The sequence below is a fragment of the Salmo salar genome, chromosome 04 (assembly GCF_965601325.2).
Source record: "Salmo salar chromosome 04, fSalSal1, whole genome shotgun sequence".
Classification (NCBI taxonomy): Eukaryota; Metazoa; Chordata; class Actinopteri; order Salmoniformes; family Salmonidae; genus Salmo; species Salmo salar.
In genome coordinates, this window is record NC_138294.1 from 44,855,442 (window position 1) to 44,876,774 (window position 21,333).

At 43.3% G+C, this 21,333-nt stretch overlaps 1 protein-coding gene and 1 non-coding gene across 4 annotated transcripts in view; both read right to left on the reverse strand.

The window, feature by feature from the left end:
• The window catches only part of LOC106602987 (neurexin-2), a 326,762-nt gene that overhangs the window by 115,960 nt on the left and 189,469 nt on the right, over positions 1-21,333 (reverse strand). The window lies entirely within an intron of this gene.
• On the reverse strand, positions 7,358-7,433 carry trnaa-ugc (transfer RNA alanine (anticodon UGC)). The gene has a single exon. It is a non-coding gene; the product is annotated as a tRNA-Ala (tRNA).

The window sequence follows — 21,333 nt, forward strand, 5'->3', positions numbered from 1 at the left end:
CAAAGGTGTTTCTACAAAGTATTTCTGTAAATTTGCAAAAATGTCTAACATTTTCATTTTGTCATTGTGCGGTTTTGTGTGTCGATAGGTGAGAATTTTATTTTATTTAATCCATTTTGGGCTGTAACAAAACAAAATGTGGAATAAGTCAAGGGGTGTGAACATTTGTGACCCTGGAATTCAAACATCAGAGGCATCAAAGCTCGTCCTAAGCATATCATACCTCTCCAACCCCATCCATGCATTTACATTACCTGGAAAAGATAGAGGGAGCAGTAAAACCTAGCTCTTTAGTATGCCAACATCGGTCTGCCTTGAGAGTCATGAGAGAGCTTCATATCACCTTATCACACCACGGCCACTCATTACTACTATACCCCAGTAAAAAGGGCCACGCTAATTTCATGTATTAAAGCAATTACCACAGCAGGGATCAAGACTGCAGAACAAAGGCTACAATCAATCAGGAGCAAGCCTATTCACTTCTTGCATGAATCACCACTGTAACTACTGCACAGGAACACACACACATACGCATTTAGTCATAGCAAGAGAGTAAACTTGTCAAATAAGGTAGGTTTTTCTATATTACCAGTCAAAAGTTTGGACACACCTACACATTCAATGTTTGTAGAACATTATAGAGTAATAGTGAAGACATCAACGCTATGAAATAACACATATGGAATCATGTAGTAACCAAAAAAGTGTTAACCTCTATGGGCTAGGCGGGACGAATTCGTCCCACCTACGTAACAGCCAGTCTAATCCAGTGGCGCGATTTTTGAATCGTTTGAAATACTATTACTTCAATTTCTCAAACATATGACTATTTTACAGCTATTTAAAGACAAGACTCTCGTTTATCTAACCACACTGTCCGATTTCAAAAAGGCTTTACAACGAAAGCAAAACATTAGATTATGTCAGGAGAGTGCCCAGCCAGAAATAATCAGACACCCATTTTTCAAGCTAGCATATAATGTCACCAAAAACCCAAACCACAGCTAAATGCAGCACTAACCTTTTCTGATCTTCATCAGATGACACACCTAGGACATTATGTTATACAATACATGCATGTCTGTTCAATCAAGTTCATATTTATATCAAAAAACAGCTTTTTACATTAGCATGTGACGTTCAGTTCTGAACGTCACATGCTAATGTAAAAAGCTGTTTTTAGATAAACGAGAGTCTTGTCTTTAAATAGCTGTAAAATAGTCATATGTTTGAGAAATTGAAGTAATAGTATTTCAAACGATTCAAAAATCGCGCCACTGCAAACTTCCGGGGAATTTACTAACAGTTTGCTAAATTACTCACGATAAACGTTCACAAAAAGCATAACAATTATTTTAAGAATTATAGATACATTACTCCTCTATGCACTCGATATGTCCGATTTTAAAATAGCTATTCGGATGAAGCACATTTTGCAATATTCTAAGTACATAGCCCAGCCATCACGGCTAGCTATTTAGACACCCGGCAAGATTAGCCTTCACCATAATCACATTTCCTATAAGAAAAATGTTCTTACCTTTCCTGTTCTTCGTCAGAATGCACTCCCAGGACTTCTACTTCAATAACAAATGTAGGTTTGGTCCCAAATAATCCATAGTTATATCCAAATAGCGTTGTTTTGTTCGTGCGTTCTAGACACTATCAGCATGGTAATCCACGGTCGCGCGCATGGCACATGGCGTGACAAAAAATGTCTAAATATTCCATTACCGTACTTCGAAGCATGTCAACCGCTGTTTAAAACCAATTTTTATGCCATTTATCTCGTAGAAAAGCGATAATATTCCGACCGGGAATCTGCAATAAACTAAACAGCCGAATTAAAATACTCCACGGGGGCTAATCGCGCACGCGCCTCATTCCATTGTCACCTAATGGGACACTTGAATAAGGTGATAATCTGTTTCAGCCTGAGGCTGCCTCGTCAACCTTCATGATTTTCCCGGCTTCTGAGAGCCTATTGGAGCCCTGGGAATTGTCATGTTACAGCTAAGATCCTTACTCTTCAATAAACAGATGCAAGACGCACGACTCCTTGTCAGACAGGCCACTTCCTGCATGAAACCTTGTCAGGTTTTTGCCTGCCATAGGAGTTCTGTTATACTCACAGACACCATTCAAACAGTTTTAGAAACTTTAGGGTGTTTTCTATCCAAACCTGAACAATAATATGCATATTCTAGCTTCTGAGTTGGTGTAGGAGGCAGTTAAAAATGGGCACATATTTTTTCCAAAATTCTCAATACTGCCCCCTAGCCCAAACAGGTTAAACAAATCAAAATAGATTTTAGATTGTTCAAAGTAGCCACCCTTTGCCTTGATGACAGCTTTGCACACTCTTGGTATTCGATTCCAGGCTGTATCACAACCGGCCATAATTGGGAGTCCCATAGGGCAGCGCACAATTGGATCAGAGTCACAAGAAAAAGTATGTGAACCCTTTGCATAAATTGGTCACACCGTGTAAACCTTCACAATGCAAGGTGGGAAAAGTATGTGAACCCTTTGATTTTATAACTGGTTGACCCTCATTTGGCAGCAATAAGCTCAACCTAACGTTTTCATGTAGTTGCGGATCAGATCTGCACAACGGTCAGGAGGAATTTTGGACCATTCCTCATTACAAAAATGTTTCAATTCAGCAATATTCTTTGGGTGTCTGGTGTGAACTGCTCTCTTGAGGTCATGCCACAGCATCTCAATTGGGTTGAGGTCAGGACTCTGACTGGGCAACTCCAGAAGGCGTATTTTCTTCTGTTGAAGCCATTTTGTTGTTGATTTACTTCTGTGTTTTGGGTCATTGTCCTGTTGCATCACCCAACTTCAGTTGAGCTTCAATAGGTGGTCAGATAGCCTAACAATCTCTTGCAAAATGTCTTGATAAACTAGGGAATTCATTTTTCCGTCGATGATAGCAAGCTGTCTAGGCCCTGAGGCAGCAAAGCAGCCCCAAACCATGATGCTCCCTCCACCATAATTTACAGTTGGGATGAGGTTTTGATGTTGGTGTGCTGTGCCTTTTTTTTCTCCACACATAGTGTTGTGTGTTCCTTCCAAACAACTCAACTGTAGTTTCATCTGACCACAGAATATTTTTCCACTAGCGCTGTGGAACATCCAGGTGCACTTGGAACAGCAGTGACTTCTTGCGTGGTGTCCTCCCATGAGCACCATTCTTGTTTAAAGTTTTACGTATTGTAGACTCGTCAATAGAGATGTTAGCATGCTCCAGAGATTTCTGTAAGTCTTTAGCTGACACTCTAGGATTCTTCTTAACCTCATTAAGCACTCTGCGCTGTGCTTTTGCAGTCATCTTTGCAGGACGGCCAATCCTAGGGAGAGTAGTAACAGTGCTGAACTTTCTCCATTTGTCTTACCGTGGACTGTTGTATATCAAGGCTTTTAGAGGTACTTTTGTAACGCTTTCCAGCTTTATGCAAGTCAACAATTCTTAATCTTAGGTCTTCTGAGATCTCTTTTGTTTGAGGCATGGTTCACATCAGTCAACGCCACTTGTGAATAGCAAACTCACATTTTGGCAGCGCCAACCACCATCTCCAATCTCGTCTCATTGATTGGACTCCAGGTTAGCTGACTCCTGACTCCAATTAGCTTTTGGAGAAGTCATAAGCCTCGGGGTTCACATAATTTTCCAACTTACTGTTTAAATAATGTATTCAATATAGACAAGAAAAATACAATAATTTGTGTGTTATTAGATTAAGCACACTATGTTTGTTTATTGTTGTGATTTAGATGAAGATCAGATCAAATTTCATGACCAATTGATGCAGAAATCCAGGGTTCAAATACTTTTTCTTGCCACTGTAGATGGGATGGCGTATCGCTGCAGAATGCTGTGGTAGCCATGCTGGTTAAGTGTGCCTTGAATTCTAAATAAATCATAGACAGTGTCACCAGAAAAGCACCCCCACACCATAACACCTCCTCCTCCATGCTTTACGGTGGGAAATACACATGCGGAGATCACCCATACCACGTCTCACAAAGACACAGAGGTTGGAACCAAAAGTCTCCAATTTGGACTCCAGACCAAAGGACAAATTTGCACCGGTCTAATGTCCATTGATCGTGTTTCTTGGCCCAAGCAAGTCTCTTCTTCTTATTGGTGTCCTTTAGTAGTGGTTTCTTTGCAGCAATTCAACCATGAAGGCCTGATTCACACAGTCTCCTCTCAACAGTTGATGTTGAGATGTGTCTGTTACTTGAACTCTATGAAGCATTTATTTGGTATATGTCCGTTACGTTTATAGGTGTCATGCCCTGATCTATTTCACCTGTCCTTGTGATTGTCTCCACCCCCCTCCAGGTGTCGCCCATTATCCCATGTCTGGTGCCAGTTCATCTTGTTTGTCAAGCTTACCAGCGTTTGTCCTGTCAGCTCCTGTCTTTTTCCCTGCCTCTCTTTCTCTCGTCCTCCTGGTTTTTGACCCTTGCCTGTCCTGACCCTGTACCCGCCCGCATGATCTCTCTGCCTGTCCCAGACCCTGAGCCTGCCTGCCTTGACCTGTCGATGCCTGCCCCTGGTGTTACAATAAACATTGTTACTTCACACGGTCTGCACTTGGGTCTTACCTTGATAGTACGAACTGGCCATGACTGACCCGGCAGACCTGCAGTTTCTCCCGACGCCACTTGGGTACATTGTAGTATCCACTGAGAGGCTCTTGCTGCCAAAGAAATCCCTGACAGCTTGAAAGATGTTTTGGACATTACAGTGAAAATGGTTAAGTTTGTTAAAGCAAGGACCCTGAACTCACATGTATTTTCTGCACTATGCAATGATATGGGCAGCCACCATGTAACACTTTTACAACATACAGAAATGCTGCTTATCAAGGGGCAAAGTATTGACACGTTTTTTTTGAATTGAGAGACAAGCTTAAAGATTTCTTTACGGACCATAATTTTCACTTGTCTGACAGCTTGCATGATGACGAGTTTCTCACACGACTGGCCTATCTGGGTGATGTTTTTTTCTCGCCTGAATGATCTGAATGTAGGATTACAGGGACTCTCCACAACTATATTCAATGTGCGGGACAAAATTGAGGCTATGATTAAGAAGTTGGAGCTCGAGGGGATGGAGGGACGCCATGTGCAACTGACGTGTTTTCTGTTTGCTCCCGCAGTATTCTTAAAGTTTATGTGAATTTTGCAGCAGAACCGTATTTATTATCAAATATTAAAAATCAAGACTACTTTGCTTCGAATGTCAGAATGTCGATAAAACACAAGGCCAAAAACATGACTTTGAGAAAACCCGGCCTACAAGACCCACTCTCATCACCGCTCTCTCCTGAGTCTGAGGGCCCGGGGACTCACACTTTACCCGGGGGTGCGGCTTGGCCTGGCGGCGCTGAAATGAACATTCTCGAGGCCATCAAACTACTACACTCTGAGATAGTTGAAATGAAAACGGAGGTAGTTGCTACGATTGAGGCCCGAATACAGGAGGTTTCTGATACTTTAAAAGCAGATCTAACTGTCCTGCGGAACGAGACGGTGCCAGCAATCACATCACTCAAAACAACAACAGAGTTAAACACTACAACGATTGCAGCTCTGGAGACCTCCGATACCAATGTCTCCGACTTAACTACCTCCCTGGAGGCTGCCGTGAAACGCCTGGCTGCAGATTTGAAAAAGGTGCAGGAGAGTTGTGTGAGTTTAGAGGGATTCTCTCGCCGCAATAACCTGAGACTGGTATCGGTCCCAGAGTCAGCGGAAATGCCTCGTGCCACGGATTTAGTTTCTGGGCTGCTGAAGGATGTTCTTGCCTTGGATGAGAAGCCCCTGATTGATCGTGCCCACCGGTCGCTGTGCCCAAAGCCCCGGGATGGTGAGAGGCCCCGTGACATAATTCTTCGAGTGCACTTTTTCCATGAGAAGATGGAGATTTTCCGACGAGCCCGCAATACCACTCTGAGCTTTCAAGGACAGAGCTTCTCTATCTACTAGGACTACTCCCCCACTGTTTCCAGGCAGCGGGCAGCTTTCGGGCAGGCCAAACGACTACTACGGGACCATCCAGGTGTGAAGTATGGACTGCGATTCCCGGCCCGTTTATGGCTATCTCATGATGGTAAAGACTACACATTTGAGTCTCCGGATGAGGCTATGGCTCACATTCAACGTCACATCAAGAAGTCTTGAACTTGCTCATAGATCAGCCACTGTTGCTTGCGAACTGGGAATAGTAAGTAGCCCACCTGTGGTACAAATATGTTTAATTATAACATACTATTCTTGTATAGTTGAGGAGTTGGCGAACCCATTCAGGCTTATTTGATGTGATCTAATGTTTTGATCATCTAGTGTGCTTGCCTTCCAGCATTCTACTTCTGGCGCCGACAGAGATGGACTCCTCGCTTCGCGTTCCTAGGAAACTATGCAGTATTTAGTTTTTTATGTATTATTTCTTACATTGTTACCCCAGGAAATCTTTAGTTTTATTACATGCAGCCAGGAGGAACTATTGGATATAAGAGCAATGTCAACTCACCAACATTATGACCAGGAATACGATTTTCCCAAAGCGGATGCTCTGTTTGGTCCACCACCCAGGACAATGGATCCGATCCCAGCCGGCGAGCCAAAACAACGGCGTCGTAGAAGAAGGGGCAGACGGAGCGGTCTTCTGGTCAGGCTACGTAGACGGGCACATCGCGCACCGCTCCCGAGTATACTACTCGCCAATATCCAGTCTCTTGACAACAAGGCAGACGAAATCCGAGCAAGGGTTGCCTGCCAGAGAGACATCAGAGATTGTAACGTTCTTTGTTTCACGGAAACATGGCTTACTCGGGATACGTTATCAGAGTCGGTACAGCCACCGGATTTCTTCACGCGTCGCGCCGACAGAAACAAATTAACGAGACGTGGTGTGATCATAACAACATACAGGAACTCAAGTCCTTTTGTTCACCTGACCTAGATTTCCTTACAATCAAATGCCAACCGCATTATCTACCAAGAGAATTCTCTTCGATTATAATCACAGTCGCGTACATCCCCCCCCCCCCAAGCAGACACATCGACGGCCCTGAAAGAACTTCCTTGGACTTTATGTAAACTGGAAACCACATACCCTGAGGCTGCATTTATTGTAGCTGGGGATTTTAACAAGGCTAATCTGAAAACAAGGCTCCCTAAATTGTATCACCTAATCGAATGCCCAACCAGGGCTGGCAAAACCCTGGATCATTGTTATTCTAACTTACATTTACATTTTAGTCATTTAGCAGACGCTCTTATCCAGAGCGACTTACAGTAGTGAATGCATACATTTCATACAATTTTTTTTGCTGGCCCCCCGTGGGAATCGAACCCACAACCCTGGCGTTGCAAACACCATGCTCTACCAACTGAGCTACAGGGAGGGCTAACTTCCGCGACGCATACAAAGCCCTCCCCGCCCTCCTTTCGGAAAATCTGACCACGACTCCATTTTGTTGCTCTCAGCCTATAGACAGAAACTAAAACAGAAAACGCCTGTGCTCAGGTCTGTTCAACGCTGGTCTAATCGGATTCCAAGCGTCAAGATTGCTTTGATCACGTGGACTGGGATATGTTCCGCATAGCGTCGGACAATAACATTGATGAGTACGCTGATTCGGTGAGCGAGTTTATTAGCAAGTGCATCAGTGATGTTTTACCCACAGCGACTATTAAAACCTTCCCCAACCAGAAACCGTGGCTTGATGGCAGCATTCACGCAAAACTGAAAGCGCGAACCACTGCTTTTAATCAGGGCAAGGCGAACGGAAACATGACCGAAAACAAACAGTGTAGCTATTCTCTCCGCAAGGCAATCAAACAAGCTAAGCGTCAGTATTGAGACAAAGTAGAGTCGCAATTCAACGGCTCAGACACGAGAAGTATGTGGCAGGGTCTACAGTCAATCACGGACTACAAAAAGAAAACCAGCCCCGTCGCGGACCACGATGTCTTGCTCCCAGACAAACTAAACAACTTCTTTGCTCACTTTGAGGACAATACAGTGCCACCGACATGGCCCGCTACCAAAAGCTGCGGGCTCTCCTTCACTGCAGCCAACATTAGTAAAACATTTAAACGTGTTAACCCTCGCAAGGCTGCCGGCATCCCTAGCCGCGTCCTCAGAGCATGCGCAGACCAGCTGGCTGGTGTGTTTACGGACATATTCAATCAATCCTTATCCCAGTCCACTGTTCCCACATGCTTCAAGAGGGCCACCATTGTTCCTGTTCCCAAGAAAGCTAAGGTAACTGAGCTAAATGACTATCGCCCCGTAGCACTCACTTCCGTCATCATGAAGTGCTTTGAGAGACTAGTCAAGGACCATATCACCTCCACCCTACCTTACATTTACATTTAAGTCATTTAGCAGACGCTCTTATCCAGAGCGACTTACAAATTGGTGGATTCACCTTATGATATCCAGTGGAACAACCACTTTACCTGACACCCTAGACCCAGTCCAATTTGCTTACCACCCCAATAGGGCCACAGACGACGCAATCGCAATCACACTGCACACTGCCCTAACCCAAGAGGAAGAGACAAGAGGAATACCTATGTAAGAATGCTGTTCATCGACTACAGCTCAGCATTTAACACCATAGTACCCTCCAAACTCGTCATTAAGCTCGAGACCCTGGGTCTCGACGCCGCCCTGAGCAGCTGGGTCCTGGACTTCCTGACGGGCCGCCCCCAGGTGGTGAGGGTAGGAAACAACATCTCCACCCCACTGATCCGCAACACTTGGGCCCCACAAGGGTGTGTTCTCAGCCCTCTCCTGTACTCCCTGTTCACCCATGACTGCGTGGCCATGCACGCCTCCAACTCAATCATCAAGTTTGCAGACGACACTACAGTGGTAGGCTTGATTACCAATAACGACGAGACAGCCTACAGGGAGGAGGTGAGGGCCCTCGGAGTGTGGTGTCAGGAAAATAACCTCTCACTCAATGTCAACAAAACAAAGGAGATGATTGTGGACTTCAGGAAACAGCAGAGGGAGCAGCCCCCTATCCACATCGACGGGACAGTAGTGGAGAAGGTGGAAAGTTTTAAGTTCCTCGGTGTACACATCACGGACAAACTGAAATGGTCCACCCACACAGACAGCGTGGTGAAGAAGGCGCAACAGCGCCTCTTCAACCTCAGGACTTTTTCAGATACACAATCGAGAGCATCCTGTCGGGCTGTATCACCGCCTGGTACGGCAGCTGCTCCGCCCACAACCGTAAGGCTCTCCAGAGGGTAGTGAGGTCTGCAGAACGCATCACCGGGGGCAAACTACCTGTCCTCCAGGACACCTACACCACCCGATGTCACAGGAAGGCCAAAAAGATCATCAAGGACAACAACCACCCGAGCCACTGCCTGTTCACCCCGCTTATCATCCAGAAGGCGAGGTCAGTACAGGTGCATCAAAGCTGGGACCGAGAGACTGAAAAACAGCTTCTATCTCAGACTGTTAAACAGCCATCACTAACATTGTGTGGCTGCTGCCAACATACTGACTCATCTCTAGCCACTTTAATAATTAAAAATTGGATGTAATAAATGTATCACTAGCCACTTTAAACAATGACACTTTATATAATGTTTACATACCCTACATTACTCATCTCATATGTATATACTGTACTCTATACCATCTACTGCATCTTGCCTATGCCGTTCGGCCATCGCTCATCCATATATTTTTATGTACATATTCTTATTCATTCCTTTATGCTTGTGTGTGTATAAGGTAGTTGTTGTGAAATTGTTAGATTACTTGTTAGATATTACTGCATGGTCGGAACTAGAAGCACAAGCATTTCGCTACACTCGCATTAACATCTGCTAACCATATGTATGTGACAAGTAAAATTTCATTTGATTTTCAGTCATTTTAATTTCATTGTATAAAGGTTTTACTTAACTCCTTTGTTTCTAGGCTGTCTCATTCACCTATTCAGTTTACTGCATCAGTTTGTACTGACCCAGTAAACAGTAAATGTTCCGAGGCTACACGTTTTGGGGGGTCTTCACTTCAATTTTAAAGGTTTTGAACTTCATTTCTGCCCAGCAAACGTTCAACGTTGCACACACATAGTTTTTTGGTCTTATCGTCAAACTTGACAATTATTATTATTATTATTATATATTTTTTTGATCGTCTTACTACGATTTGCTTACTTAAAATTAGGTTTTTGGTTGAGAGTCTTTACACATTTTATTTATTTTCTCTCTCAACGGCTGTTGTAAGACTGGGAATATAATTATATACATCTACAAGTGGTGCTTTTGTAATTTCGTTTGCACAAGGGATTCACTTTTATTTTTCTCTCTTTTTGCTGCTTGATCCACTAACACAAGACGCGACTTTAAAGAGCGGGACAGTGGGTTTGGGTTTAACCCCGCACTCTCACAGACATACTGTGCGAAGAGAACATGTTCTATTTAGGCTTGTACCTCGTTTGGGGAGGTACTGTCTGGGATGGGGGGAGGTGGTTGGGGGGAGGAAGGAGGTTGAATTGTCATTCTGTCTTTTTATTTTTTTTCTGTACTTTTTCCAAATATCTTGCACCGTACATTATTACTCTGAGACAAGTTACTCAAGTTAATCATACTACACCGGCTCTGACGCTCGTCAGATGTGGCAGGGCTTGCAAACTATTACAGACTACAAAGGGATGCACAGCCGCGAGCTGCCCAGTGACACGAGCCTACCAGACGAGCTAAATCACTTCTATGCTCGCTTCGAGGCAAGCAACACTGAGGCATGCATGAGAGCATCAGCTGTTCCAGACGACTGTGTGATCCCGCTCTCCGTAGCCGACGTGAGTAAGACCTTTGAACAGGTCAAAATTCCCACGGCTGCGGGGCCAGATGGATTACCAGGACGTGTGCTCTGGGCATGTGCTGACCGACTTGCAGGTGTCTTCACTGACATTTTCAACCTCTCCCTGATTGAGTCTGTAATACCAACATGCTTCAAGCAGACCACCATAGTCCCTGTGCCCAAGAACACAAAGGCAACCTGCCTAAATGACTACAGACCCGTAGCACTCACGTCCGTAGTCATGAAGTGCTTTGAAAGGCTGGTAATGGCTCACATCAACACCATTATCCCTGAAACCCTAGACCCACTCCAATTTGCATACCGCCCAAACAGATACACAGATGATGCAATCTCTATTGCACTCCACACTGCCCTTTCCCACCTGGACAAAAGGAACACCTATGTGAGAATGCTATTCACTGACTACAGCTCAGCGTTCAACACCATAGTGCCCTCAAAGCTCATCACTAAGCTAAGGAACCTGGGACTAAACACCTCCCTCTGCAACTGGATCCTGGACTTCCTGATGGGCCGCCCCCAGGTGGTGAGGGTAGGTTGCAACACATCTGCCACGCTGATCCTTAACACTGGAGCTCCCCAGGGGTGCGTGCTCAGTCCCCTCCTGTACTCCCTGTTCACCCACGACTGCATGGCCAGGCACGACTCCACCATTATCATTAAGTTTGCTGACGACACAACAGTGGTAGGCCTGATCACCGACAACGATGAGACAGCCTATAGGGACGAGGACAGAGACCTGGCCGGGTGGTGCCAGAATAACAACCTATCCCTCAACGTAACCAAGACTAAGGAGATGATTGTAGACTACAGGAAAAGGAGCACCGAGCATGTCCCCATTCTCATCAACGGGGCTGTAGTGGAGCAGGTTGAGAGCTTCAAATTCCTTGGTGTCCACATCAACAACAAATTAGAATGGTCCAAACACACCAAGACAGTCGTGAAGAGGGCACGACAAAGCCGATTCCCCCTCAGGAAACTAAAAAGATTTGGCATGGGTCCTGAGATCCTCAAAAGGTTTTACAGCTGCAACATCGAGAGCATCCTGACCGGTTGCATCACTGCCTGGTACGGCAATTGCTCGGCCTCTGACCGCAAGGCACTTCAGAGGGTAGTGCGTACGGCCCAGTACATCACTGGGGCTAAGCTGCCTGCCATCCAGGACCTCTACACCAGGCGGTGTTAGAGGAAGGCCCTGCAAATTGTCAAAGACCCCAGCCACCCCAGTCATAGACTGTTCTCTCTACTACCGCATGGCAAGCGGTACCGGAGTGCCAAGTCTAGGACAAAAAACTTCTCAACAGTTTTTACCCCCAAGCCATAAGACTCCTGAACAGGTAACCAAATGGTTACCCGGACTACTTGCATTGTGTGCCCTCCCCCTGCTACTCTCTGTTTATCTTATATGCATAGTCACTTTAACTATACATTCATATACATACTACCTCAATTGGCCCGACCAACCAGTGCTCCCGCACATTGGCTAACCGGGGTATCTGCATTGTGTCCCACCACCCGCCAACCCCTCTTTTTACGCTACTGCTACTCTCTGTTCATCATATATGCATAGTCACTTTAACCATACCCACATGTACATACTACCTCAATAAGCCTGACTAACCGGTGTCTGTATATAGCCTTGCTACTCTTATTTTCAAATGTATTTTTACTGTTGTTTTATTTCTTTACTTACCCACACACACACACACACACACACCCACACACACACACACACACACCCACACACACACCTTTTTATTCGCACAATTGGTTAGAGCCTGTAAGTAAGCATTTCACTGTAAGGTCTACACCTGTTGTATTCGGCGCACGTGACAAATAAACTTTGATTGTGGGGTTTTTGGGTATTCATTGCTTTTCCACTCTATGCTCTAATGACAGGGTTGTATAATGGGAGTGCTCAGGCTGGCCGAAATAATACGATCAAGTACATTTCGTGGAACATCAAAGGGGTTAACAACCCTGTGAAGCGTAAGAGGGTGCTGACACAATTAAAGGGTTTGAATGCAAATGTTGCATTTCTACAAGAGACTCACTTGAGGACTGGTGAGCATTTAAGGATGCGTAGGGACTGGGTTGGTCAAGAGTTCCACTCTAACTTTCATAGTAAATCAAGAGGTGCTGCCATTTTGGTTGATACATCTACTCCCTTTGTAGCTTCTGAGGTTATTGCTGATCCTAAGGGACTATACGTCATAGTAACCGGTAAACTGTTTCCTACCCCTCTTGTTTTGGCTAGTGGGATGACACAAGTTTCATTTCTTACTTTTTATCTGCTATACCCAATTTAGATTCCCATTTGCTGATTTTAGGAGGGTATTTCAACTGTAGAATGTCCCCAGTTCATGACAAGTCCTCACGAAGAACTACAGGCCCATCTAAATGTGCCCTACTTATTCAATCTTTTCTTCAGAAATATGCTATGTGTGAGGCCTGGTGTTTCCTACACCCTACAGATAGATGGTATTCCTTTTATTCTTATGTTCATCAAACATACTCCCGCATTGATTACTTCTTTTTGGACAAAAAACTTCTGCCTAACCGTCGGCGGTGTACCTACGAGAGTATTGTTATTTCTGACCATTCACCATTAGTGATTGGACTAGAGTTTCCCCAGCGACCTCCTATGTGTTATCAATGGCATCTTAACCCCATTTTACTCTCAGATAAGGGGTTTGTCAATTTCATTTCTTCTGAAATAACCTTATTCCTAGAAACTAATTCAATGCCAGATATGTCCTGCTCTACCATATGGGAGTCTCTCAAAGCATACCTACGTGGCCAAATTATTTCTTATACAGCCAACCAAAACAAAGCTCGCTCTCAGCAACTTCGGGACCTGAGCGAATCCATAGCCACATTGGATGAGAAGTATGCTACGGATCCTTCCTCTGATCTACATAAAGAGCACCAACTCCTCCAATCTGAATTTGATGAGCTTTCTACCAGGCAAGCTGAACAGTTACTCTTGCAAGATCGATACAGAGTGTATGAACAAGGCGACAAGGCCAGTAAACTCCTTGCACATCAGATCCGTAAATCTGAGGCCTCACGTTTAATCCCACAAATAAGGACCCTGTCCGGTGCCACCACAGTTATACATAAAGAGATCAATGATCAATTCAAACAATTTTACTCTATGCTATACACCTCTGAATCTCCTCAAGACCCTTTGCTGATTGATTCATTCTTTAACCTGTTGGGGGTAGGGGGCAGTATTTACACGGCGGATAAAAAACGTACCCGATTTAATCTGGTTATTACTACTGCCCAGAAACTAGAATATGCATATAATTATTGGCTTCGGATAGAAAACACCCTAAAGTTTCAAAAACTGTTTGAATGGTGTCTGTGAGTATAACAGAACTCATTTGGCAGGCAAAAACCTGAGAAGATTCCTTACAGGAAGTGGCCTGTCTGACCATTCCTTGAGTTCTTGCCTCTGTTTATTGAAGACTGAGGATCTTTCCTGTAACGTGACACTTCCTACGGCTCCCATAGGCTCTCAGAAGGCGGGAAAAAGCTGAATGATGTAATTCCAGCCCCAGGCTGAAACACATTTGCGCTTTTGGCAAGTGGCCGATCAGAGGACAATGGGCCATGCTTTATTTTCTTTCGTCTTTTTACCTAAACGCTGATTCTCGGTCGGAATATTATCGCTTTTTTACGAGAAAAATGGCATAAAAATTGATTTTAAACAGCGGTTGACATGCTTCGAAGTACGGTAATGGAATATTTACAATTTTTTTGTCACGAAATGCGTCGTGCTCGTCACCCTTCTTTACCCTTTCGGATAGTGTCTTGAACGCACGAACAAAACGCCGCTGTTTGAATATAGCTATGGATTATTTGGGACCAAACCAACATTTGTTATTGAAGTATAAGTCCTGGGAGTGCATTCTGACGAAGAACACCAAAGGTAATAACATTTTTCTTATAGTAAATCTGACTTTGGTGAGTGCTAAACTTGCTGGATGTCTAAATAGCTAGCCCTGTGATGCCGGGCTATCTACTTAGAATATTGCTAAATGTGCTTTCACCGAAAAGCTATTTTAAAATCGGACATATCGAGTGCATAGAGGAGTTCTGTATCTATAATTCTTAAAATAATTGTTATGCTTTTTGTGAACGTTTATCGTGAGTAGTTTAGTAAATTTTTAGTATGCTAGTTCTGAATGTCATATGCTAATGTAAAAAGCTGGTTTTTGATATAAATATGAACTTGATTGAACAAAACATGCATGTATTGTATAACATAATGTCCTAGGTGTGTCATCTGATGAAGATCATCAAAGGTTAGTGCTGCATTTAGCTGTCTTCTGGGTTTTTGTGACATTATATGCTAGCTTGAAAAATGGGTGTCTGATTATTTCTGGCTGGGTACTCTGCTGACATAATCTAATGTTTTGCTTTCGTTGTAAAGCCTTTTTGAAATCGGACAGTGTGGTTAGATTAACCTCTCTAGGGCCGGCGGGACGAAATCGTCCCACCTACGTAACAGCCAGTGGAATCCTGTGGCGCGTTATTCAAATACCTTAGAAATGCTATTACTTCAATTTCTCAAACATATGACTATTTTACAGCATTTTAAAGACAAGACTCTCGTTAACCTGTTGGGGATAAGGGGCAGTATTTGCACGGCTGGATAAAAAACGTACCCGATTTAATCTGGTTACTACACCTGCCCAGTAACTAGAATATGCATATAATTATTGGCTTTGGATAGAAAACACCCTAAATTTTCTAAAACTGTTTGAATGGTGTCTGTGAGTATAACAGAACTCCTATGGTCCTATAAGATCTCTTTGTCAATTCCCACAAGCCGGGTTGTGACAACTCACTCATTCTTATGTTTAATAAATGTATCGTATAGTGTGTGTGTGGCAGCCTTACAGCGATGGCAAAAAAACACATTTGAGGGTGCGCTGACCCTGGCGCTAGGGTTTGAATGTTTGGGGGTACGGGACTATAAAAAGTTTGGGAACCGTTGCCGTAGAGGTTAAAGTAATCATGGACTGTCATGAAAGTTCTTGACATTTCCTAGATTGACTTATCTTCACGTCTTAAAGTAATGATGGACTGTCATTTCTCTTTGCTTATTTGAGCTGTCCTTGACATAATATGAACTTGATTTTTTTACCAAATAGGGCTATCTTCTGTATACCACCCCTACCTTGTCACAACACAACTGATTGGCTCAAACGCAATAAGAAGGAAAGAAATTCCACAAATGTACTTAAGAAGGCACACCTGTTAATTGAAATGCATTCCAGGTGACTACCTCGTGAGGCTGGTTGAGAGAATGCCAAGAGTGTACAAAGCTGTCATCAAGGCAAAGGAAAGAATGAGTAGGTGTGTCCAAACTTTTAACTGTTACTGTATGAGCAAGAAATAAAGGGAAAAGTTGTATAAGATTTATGTGAGGAAAAAAAGAAGTAGATATGGATTGTGTGGGTGTGAATGTGTGTGTAGCCCTCTATGATGTAAACTGAATGTAACCCTTCTTTCTTTACTTAGCTCCTGCAGTATAGGCCAGGCAGGCAGCTGCAGTCCCCTGACAGCATCCATAGAACAAATGCATTCCTCTCAGCCTGAGCTGCTGCGTGGTCTGAGTGTACAATAAACCAGTCCATGTTTCCCTGGCAGCACAGGGCACAGAGGGAGGCTGAGAGAGGGCTGGGGAGGGGACTGTCTGCTTGGTATGCAGCGCCAGCTCAGTGCCAGTCCCAAAACTGGACAGGTTGTCACTGCCTGGAGGACACTTCCAGCAATCTACAGCAATCTCCAGATACCGACAAGGACAAGAATGCTCTCTGCTCACGTTCTGTCGGCCCAGAGACAGAGATGAGAATTAGAATGAGTGTAGGGTGGAGGTCATCCTCATTGCAAGGGAGTGAATGTACGATGAGGGAAGCCGTGCAGCTTTACTATCAAATCTTCCTCACGTCTTCTCCCATCATCTGTAGAAATATTTGATCAAATGTCTCTCAAAGGTAAATCACAGTTCTCATTGACGGGCCCTGGATATAACCCATCGGCGCCGAGTTAACTTATCATCCATGCCTTATCTACCAAACAGACAATGAGGAGTTTTTATAGATCTGTCAACATTGCAGGTGGGAGAGAAGTCATCTGAACGTGTGATGTTAGCAAAACCTCTCAGAGAACCGGACACATAGAATCAAAGTCAGACGGAGGAAGACATGTTCCTCTGTCTATTTCCCCCATATACGAAGGTTTTTACTCAGTGCCTTCCCTGTTGCAAGAAAAGGGTTTTTAACGATATACTGTACATTGCATGAATAATATGATCGCATAGACTGGCAACTCACTTGTTAAACATCTAGAAAACCGCCTCTTCACACTGTGTATGAAAGAGAAAAATGTTTCAAGGAATGTAGAAAACCTCTTAAGGGGACCCAGATGGCTGTCATACTGTAGATTAGGTGTTGGGCTAAGGGGGAGTATTGGTGTAGAGCAGGAAAAATGACTTTTTAATGTCAACCGTCAACGTGTTCAGCCATGAGCAATGCAATACTGATCATTTGGATTTACATGACCTCCACCTCCAAATGATGCCCTTTCATACTGTATGTGTGCTCCGTTTATTAATAGCATCTCTTCCTTTCCTGGTTAGATATTCCTGTGCATTAACTCTTTCAGCCAGATATCAGCGTGGCAGAGGGCGTAGCCCTCAGCCCAGCTCCTTGTGATTGTGTGGTCTGCACCTGCCCATGACCGCCTAAATCAACCATAGGCCGTTTCAGACTGATATACTGCCTCGCAGGCAGCCCCTTTAGGAGCCCTCTAAGCTTTATTGCTCACTCACTGTACTGTAGCAGAGAGACTGCAGCCTCTTTCATAAGCTATCTTCTGACACTCTTGAGAACTAAGATAAGTAGTCAACTGCGTTCACTGATATCTGGAGTATTTTCTCTGTTTCGATATTTCACTTGAGACTATTTGTTGGAAAGCATACGACACAAATATAGTATTTTTGGTATATAGAAATACTGTTTATACTATTATTATACATTTAATATGACAGATATTTCCAGCAGTTTTTTTATCTGACTTAAATACACGTTCCATTACAGGTGAGGGTCAGCAGGTACCATCATAAAAATAAGTATATTTTCCACTGGAGTGGGTTTGAGAGGGAGTTGAGAACAACACCAGTTTTTATGAAGGAATATGTTTTGTATAATGATAGTGGCTTGCAATGTAATGTTTGAGGAAGACATAGTCAAACATCAGGACTGTCTGTAATGGTGGCTCTACTCTCCCACTGACAGGCGAGATAAGAGGAAAGGGGAACTGCAGAAAATTTAAAAAAGATCAAAAGATTCTGATTCAGTAAATTGCCTTTTTTTAAGCCAGTGTTTTTCCTAAGAAACTCTTTGGAGTTTAAATCACAGTTGCAAACAAAGTATCCACAGGCTTCCTGTAATGCTAACTCCAAAATGGTTTAAATTAAAAGAGCGCAACAGGGGGAAATAATCTATTAAAATTCCATGTCAAGCTCTGCACTGTTGAAAGTCACACTAGTTCACGCCCGTGGAACCCACTGATTTCTTTTGTGTTTTTGTTTTTATACAGAGATGGCAGCCAGCTTCTACAGCAACATAATGTAGATGGAGGGGAGCTACAATGGAAAAAGGTAGGATAACTAGGCAAAGCTTTGTTGTGATAAAACAGAACTTGTGTGAGAAACTCTGAGAAGGCCCAGTGACAGTTTTCGTGTCAATGTATTTTATGTACATCACTAATCAGAGAGATTACAATGCTCAATGGTACTGTATATCCAAGAGGGTATACAACATGCTATACAACAGGGTACCCCAACTGCCGGTGATTTTATTAGGCCCCCTACGTTTTCTGAGCAAATGTAAAACCAAAAAAAAAAAGGTTTTATAGTTGGACATAAAAGACTGTCAAAACATCCGAAAATCAGATCGAAGTGATTTTCATTTTGGAAATCTGTTCCAAAGTATTCAAACAAATAATAGAGATATACAGTTGAAGTTTACATACACTTAAGCCAAATACATTTAAACTCAGTTTTTCACAATTCCTGAATTTTTATCCTAGTAAGAATTCACTGTCTTAGGTCAGTTAGGATGACCACTTTATTTTAAGAACGTGAAATGTCAGAATAATAGTTGAGAGAAGGATTTATTTTAGCTTTAATTTCTTTCATCACATTTTCAGTGGGTCAGAAGTTTACATACACTCACTTAGTTTTTGGTAGCATTGCCTTTAAATTGTTTAACTTGGGTCAAACGTTTCAGGTAGCCTTCCACAAGCTTCCCACAATAGCTTTAAGCACCAGCTGTCAGAGCAGCTCACAGATTACTGCACCTGTACATAGCCCATCTATAATTTAGCCCAAACAACTACCACTTCCCCTACTGTATTTATATATTTATTTATTTTGCTCCTTTGCACCCCATTATTTCTATTTCTACTTTGCACTTTCTTCCACTGCAAATCAACCATTCCAGTGTTTTACTTGCTATATTGTATTTACTTCGCCACCATGGCCTTTTTTGCCTTTACTTCCCTTATCTCACCTCATTTGCTCACATTGTATATAGACTTATTTTTCTACTATATTATTGACTGTATGTTTGTTTTACTCCATGTGTAACTCTGTGTTGTTGTATGTGTCAAACTGCTTGCTTTATCTTGGCCAGGTCGCAATTGTAAATGAGAACTTGTTCTCAACTTGCCTACCTGGTTAAATAAAGGTGAAATAAATAAATAAATAAATAAATAAACAATAAGTTGGGTGAATTCTGTCCCATTCCTCCTGACAGAGCTGGTGTAACTGAGTCAGGTTTGTAGGCCTCCTTGCTCGCAAACGCTTTTTCAGTTCTGCCCACAAATTTTCTATAGGATTGAGGTCAGGGCTTTGTGATGGCCACTCCAATACCTTGACTTTGTTGTCCTTCAGCCATTTTGCCACAACTTTGGAAGTATGCTTGGGGTCATTGTCCATTTGGAAGACCCATTTGCGACCAAGCTTCCTGACTGATGTCTTGAGATGTTGCTTTAATATATCCACCAACATTTCCTACCTCATGATGCCATCTATTTTGTGAAGTGCACCAGTCCCTCCTGCAGCAAAGGACCCCCACAACATGATGCTGCCAACCCCAGTGCTTCAAGGTCGGGATGGTTTTCTTTGGCTTGCAAGCCTCCCCCTTTTTCATCCAAACATAACGATGATCATTATGGCCAAACAGTTCTTTTTTTGTTTCATCAGACCAGCGGACATTTCTTTGTCCCCATGTGCAGTTGCAAACCATAGTCTGGCTTTTTTATGGCGGTTTTGGAGCAGTGGCTTCTTCCTTGCTGAGCGGCCTTTCAGGTTATGTCGATATAAGACTCGTTTTACTGTGGATATAGATACTTTTGTACCTGTTTCCTCCAGCATCTTCTCAAGGTCCTTTGCTGTTGTTCTGGGATTGATTTGCACTTTTCGCACCAAAGTACGTTCATCTCTAGGAGACAGAATGCGTCTCCTTCCTGAGCGGTATGACGGCTGCGTGGTCCCATGGTGTTTATACTTGCATACTATTGTTTGTACAGATGAAGTGGTACCTTCAGACGTTTGGAAATTGCTCCCAAGGATGAACCAGACTTGTGGAGGTCTACAATTTATTTTCTGAGGTCTTGGTTGATTTCTTTTGATTTTCCCATGATGTCAAGCAAAGAGGCACTGAGTTTGAAGGTAGGTTTTGAAATACATCCACAGGTACACCTCCAATTGACTCAAATGTTGTCAATTAGCCTATCAGAAGCTTCTAAAGCCATGACATAATTTTCTGGAATTTTCCAAGCTGTTTAAAGCCACAGTCAACTTAGTGTATGTAAACTTCTGACCCACTGGAATTGTGATACAGTGAATTATAAGTGAAATGTAAACAATTGTTGGAAAAATGACTTGTGTCAAGCACAAAGTAGATGTCCTAACCGACTTGCCAAAAGTATAGTTTAACCTGTTTGGGATAGGGGGCAGTATTTTCACGGCCGGATAAAAAACGTACTCGATTTAATCTGGTTACTACTCCTTCCCAGAAACTATAATATGCATATAATTAGTAGATTTGGATAGAAAACACTCTAAAGTTTCCAAAACTGTTTGAATGGTGTCTGAGTATAGCAGAACTCATATCGCAGGCCAAAACCTGAGAAGATTCTATACAGGAAGTGCCCTGTCTGACCATTTCTTGTCCTTCTAGGTGATCTCTATCAACAATACAGCATCTCTGCTGTAACGTGACATTTTCTAAGGCTTTCATTGGCTCTAGGAAGGCGCCAGAAAGTGGAATGAGAGCTCTGCAGTCTCTGGGCGAAAAACAGCAGGGGTTTTTGTGAGTGGTCCTTCTGGGAACAATGACATTGGAGTGCGCGTGCACGAGACG